Raw genomic sequence first — 6,000 nt, 5'->3', positions numbered from 1 at the left:
TATACATTAGTAATGCTTATGTCCTTATTATTATATGTACGTAATTCTGTTATTGGAGTGTGTGAAATAAAAAGAAACGAAATTCCGGAATTAACGAACTGAGCAATCTTTAAAAAAATTTAGTTTAATCGAGCAATATTGAAAAATTTGCAAGACTTAGCACTTCTTAATACAGTGCATGTTATGTTATCAACGACTTCAAATACATACTTCAGAGAAAGAAACTTATGTTTATTTTTACAATAAACCATTTATTTATTAATTTTTGAATGGTATATCCAATAATTATAAAAGGAAGACATTATCCGAATTTATTGCAATAAGGAATTACGAACTTCATCTCAGTACTAGACTCAACTCTAACGTGATTTCAAGTTGATTAATGCGCATTTTATTTCAGTTAGTTTATGATTGTTGTGCATAAATTTAAATCTTAATGACAAGGATTAGCGATTATAAAGTTTTATGAGGACACGATTGATTGTATTTTCTTTTTTTTTTACTGCTTTTGTTACACACAATTAATATGCAGAGCAAGATCATGATACTAATTAATTGGCAGTTTGATTATGGGATCCAACTCTCACATTTTCTCCTCTGTGTTAACTTCTCACAATCACTTAAGCCATATCACTTTCTGCTCTGAGATATCATGGCTATGGCTCTGTGCTGTTTGATGAACTTTCTGTTTTGTTTGTGTTTATATTCATTGCGGCGTATAAGATGGCCATGTATGGTTGTAGTAACGAGCGGATACCTAAAATGTTAATAAACACTGACTTAACGGGTAAACGTTCGACGAGTAGACCGAAACGTAGATGGGAGGATTGCGTTAAAACTGATTTAGTGGAATTGGGTTTGGAGGGGCATCACTGGAATGCAGAGAGAATTTGGTGGTATCGGCATCGAACCTACGGGTACGTTAGGCCTTTATTATTATTATTGTGTTTATATTCAAGGAGTAGTATAAGTCAGAACATCTACGAAATAGATTTAGAATTTTTCAGGATGCAGTTCAAAATTTGTTGAAGTTTGATTTAAAACTAGTGACTTTTATGGCTCATTCTTGATAGTTGTCTTAAATCCTTTGTTTACTTCTTCAATTCTTTATTACATTGGACGTTTGTGTCTTTATGTGTCTGGACTGCTGGATTGTATTTGTCCTTTACGTAGTACCATTGTTATAGCATTACAAACCTTTGAATAATAATAAATAAATAAAGGCTTAGAGTGAAGGTTCGATGCCAATACCATCAGTCGCTAGCTACAAAACTCTTCTACATGACGTCCGTCCAAACCCAAATCTACTGTGAAGTCTTGTTGCAATCCTCTCACCTACTCGCGAAGAATAGGCACGTTCAGAGCTAATTAACATTTTTAGGGTTCCTTTGGAAAATATTTAATATGAATATAGGTTATAATTTTTAGTCCTCTGGCTGTAAAGGACTATTTTTTTTTATTTCTGCCTTTTTTGCCCTCAATTTTTATACTAAGGATAATTATTGTACCAACTTTTTAAATAAAATTGACTATGTTTTCAATCTTTTTTCGGACAGTAGCGTAATGAAATATCTCGTGTCTACAAGCAGAAATCAGAAGAAGGTTCCTACAGGAATTTTTGCGGAAAAAAAGATATGCTAAGTAAGACGAAGAAAAAAGGGAGTGAATTTGTTCCAGGGGGTGTTGGTATCTCCTGTGAGATGTTCCTAGGTTAAGGTAAAATTTTTTTTTTTTCCTGGGATAGGACCTATATTGTGTTTTTGAGTTACGACCCACATTAAAAAATAAATTCAAAGTAATAATATCTATATCAGAGTTCAATGAGTAATACATAATTTTATATATTATAATATATAACTGTTATAAAATATTATTTCCCCTTATTTATCGACATGAACTATTGTAAGCTTTTTTGTGAACTAACGTATCTCCTCTCTTGTACTATAATATTCCTTCATGAGAGCTGAGATTCATTTTTAGATATTTTACTGTTGGAACCTGGTCGGGTAATTTCAATTGGTGATCATCCAACTTCAGCACTTGAGAGGCAATGATTTTGGCTATATAAGAGGCATATCTACTAGTATGAACTCAACACTTTTACTTTTCCAAGCATTTTTTTTCCGCCTGTCCTCTTTAATTGCTACTAACAATACATTATAATGATTTACCACCTGGAGAATGGTTAGATTTCATAGCTTTACTGTGTTAAGAATGTGTGGGTATAGTTATGGAGCACTTAAACAAACTAATAACTGAAAAGAGTAATCAGTGCTGAACCGACAGTTGGGTTGGGCAATAGATTGCATGTAGCGTTGTCTGTTCGATCTAATACGTTCATGTTCCACTAACTTAAACCACCAACGAATTAAAGTATATATTCTAATATAAGTCATATCTACCTACATTAGATACATAAATTATGAGTAAGATTCAAAGATATCAGGGTTTTGGAAATGAAGGGCGTTGAATAATATTGTCAGCTGTGAAACTGTATAATGGATAGGACCAAGGATACTACCCTGAGGTACACCAGAAGACTGACGGAATAGGGATGAATAAGCGCCGTTGTAATTTACTTGAAATAATCTGTCGGAGAGATAAGAACGGATAATGAGGAAGTATGTAGGGAGTAGGATCTTTGTATAGCAGTCCTGGGTGCCATACTCGATCAGAAGTCTGTTCTACATCAAGAAAGACTCCCGTGCAATACATTCCGCGCTCCAAAGAAGACGAGACAACATCAACCACACGAAGGCATTGCTGGATAGTGGAGTGGGATATTCGGAAACCAAATTGGTGATCTGGGATTATGTGGTTGGAATCAAGGATAGGATACAGGGGTCTTAAGATGAGTTTCATCTCACCTATATTTCATATCACCTCAACTTATCATGGGCAAAATCAAGGATTTTGCAACAAAGCGATAGGACGGTAGGAGGATTCAGGCGGCTTTTGAGGTTTAGGAATCAATTTGATTATGGATAATTTCCACGGGTCAGGAAAATAAGTGGATCTGAGTGCAACATTGTAGATGTAGGTGAGGAATAGAACAGAGTTTCGAGGAAGATGTTTTAGAATATGGGATGTAATTAGGTCATAACCGGGAGTTATGCGGGTAGGTAACTTCGAAACAAATTTAAAGATGAGGTTCCGGATGGTGGAGAACAATGGTTCTCAAATAGCAATCTGCGAACAGGTAAGTTGTCAAATTCATTCATATCAAATATTTTGAGAGCTTTTTGCTGGCTTCAGGCCCGGAGAAGACCTTCGAAACGGTTGACCAAATAAATAGTATCATAGGTATTTTTCAATCCTCAATTTTCAAGAAAGAATAATGAGGAGAACTTAGAAGGACGTAAATAGATCTGGATTAAAAAAAATCTTTTGAAGCTATTGGGCCTATTTATAACTAAAAGGAATGTTTTTTACATAACGAATTCTGTCACATAACAAAAGAAATAAAAATATTGCAAGGACACCGTCATATGATCTGACCAACAACTGTGGGAAGTCTTTAATGTCGGGTTATTGAGATAAAATAACAAGCTCAAAGCCATTCAGCAAGTAACAATCTTTTTTATAATGTCTCGAATACGTTGTTCAACGCGTGTATTTTTGCTAGGGCACACTTTAGTTAGTTTATTTATTATTATCAGTAATGAAACTTAGTAAGTTGACAAAAAAAAAATAAAACCCGCTTAAAATTCGGGATCTTAAGTTTAAACATAATTTTACTCCAAAAATTAAATTAAAAAATATTGGCCGTTCGCCGTTCCCGCTTTTTATCGAAACTACCAGACCAATTTATTAATATTAGGGATCAGATTTACAGGTCTTCCCAATCCTTGAAATTTTTTTCCATTACCATTTGCCTTTTCGATTCAAAATGGAACCCGATGGTTTCTATAGCCATTATGAAGATAGAGGACGAATATGAAGTCTTTCGGAATCACCTTATATACTCTTAAACAAAAAAAATTAATAAAGTTTCGCTTTATGCTGAATTTTAGCAAGAAAATTTAGTATTTATAAACATTGTTCAAGATCATATAATTAAGGGATGTTCACTGAAAACGATAACATACATTTGTTGTTAAATAACAATAACATGTTAAATAAAAAAAAGAAATTTCTGTCATAATATGATTAAAATTAGTTTAAGAGTTTTTATTATTTAAATAATGAATTGAGTTGTTTATTTCCAAAATCCACCCTTATCAGTAGTTTAGTCAAATGGATTCTAGAAAAAAAAACTATCAAAGTCTGAAAGTAAACAACTTAATTTAATTTTAAATAAGTAATTTTTTTATATTTTAAAAACTAAAAAGAAACCCGTCGTTATTTCCCAACAGTCTCGTGTAGATAGTTATTACTATCAAGTGGAGTTCACATGGAATATTCGAAGTTAGTAAGGAAGGAATGAAAAAAATATATACGCAACTATAATAATTAATTGGTAGTAAAATGTCAATAACATTTTTGACACCAATAAAAAAATTGAAGATTACTATTTATTGTTTGTTAAAATCTGCAATAATAGGAAAAGGCTAAGGAACCTTTGCAAGTAAAATTTCGAGTTACTATCTTTTACCCGTTCCATTACTTCTCTACTGAGCGAACTCTTTTCTTGGTCACGGATAACGACCCAGAGCCAATAAACAGTTTTGCGCTTATCTCAGCAACTTGCAGCGAAAACACACTCCACATTTTTAGACCGAGTCGTCATGAGGATTTTTGACTCGATGGGGCACATGTCTTTATTTTATTTCACAAGCTTCCTAATTAGGCTCCGTAATAGTGTCATAGTATTAATATAATTATATAAATTAATTAAGAGGCGGTATGCAGTGTTGATTCAATGATTAGGTCAGTAAGATCAATGTATCATATGTTAATTGGAAATTTGTTATTATCTAATACATATAAATAATATTTGTTTGTTTGTATTTTATGTGGTGCCATACCGTTTATTCTATTATGATGGAGCTGTTTGTCGGATTTTATCTTATGTTCAGGATTTTACCGGGAAGGCTATTGGCTATTCCTATTTCTTAATTTCAAAAATTAACCATTTTTGAAGCGAACTCTGAAAGTACACATTTCCTTCACGGTTATAAAATTCTGAAAAATTAGAAAAAATATTTTTGATTCAAGATTCAAGATGTTGATAGCACTAATTCTTGGGCGTTAAACAACGATTTGAATTTGAATTCTGAAAAAACAAGCCATTCTGATAGGTTCCAAGCGGCTCCTTTATTCTCTCCGTTACTATTCCTTACTCTTCCTTAACAACCAACCTATTCGCTTCTATCCTACAATAAAAAACCTTGAAGTTAATACCAACACCTCCTGGAATAATCATATTTCCCAAATCACACGCAAATCGTTAACTGTACTCAAACAATTCCTCAGAACACCCGTCAGCTCCTAGTATCCTGTCTCATTTTCCCACACTTCGACTACTGTTCCTTGGTCTATTATGGTGGGGTACTTGCTGGTCTAGAGTTGAGACTGAATTGCTTCGTAAGATTTATCTTTGTGTTTCCAAGGCGCTTCTCATGTCTTCCGTTGGTATACCGAGTTGAAGTGCCTCTATTCATCCTTCCCGAAATGAAAACCTCCTTGTTGTTTTCCGATTTGAAGTTCTTAAAATAAAAAACCTACTTATATCCTTGATTCCTCACTCTTCATTCATCCATCCATTCATTAAATACCAGATCCCAACCGTATGATTTATATATGCCCTCCTTTAGAACCTCCTTCAGCAAATCCTTTGTAACCTCCTACTGGAATTCTCTTCCCATCTTCATTCGCAATTCCTCATCCATTCTCTACTTTAAACAACGCTTATTCCTTTACTTATTGCATAACTAAAACTCCGCATATAAACAGCCATATATTGATTAATATTAGCTACAACAGTGTCTTAACAAAGATCTTAATGTGATTTTATATTGCTTACAGGAAACTTTTAAATACTTGCCAGACAAATAATCA

The 6,000-nt window shown here is 33.4% G+C and overlaps 1 protein-coding gene across 2 annotated transcripts in view; it reads right to left on the bottom strand.

Moving 5' to 3' along the window:
- LOC106689696 (puratrophin-1) overlaps positions 1-6,000 on the bottom strand; it is an 898,854-nt gene that overhangs the window by 856,206 nt on the left and 36,648 nt on the right. The window lies entirely within an intron of this gene.

Source organism: Halyomorpha halys, unplaced genomic scaffold (genome assembly GCF_000696795.3).
Source record: "Halyomorpha halys isolate HHAL.00 unplaced genomic scaffold, Hhal_1.1 Scaffold47.1, whole genome shotgun sequence".
In the NCBI taxonomy this organism is placed as follows: domain Eukaryota; kingdom Metazoa; phylum Arthropoda; class Insecta; order Hemiptera; family Pentatomidae; genus Halyomorpha; species Halyomorpha halys.
Note: the sequence above shows the minus strand (reverse complement) of the source record. Positions and strands in the feature narration are given on the sequence as shown.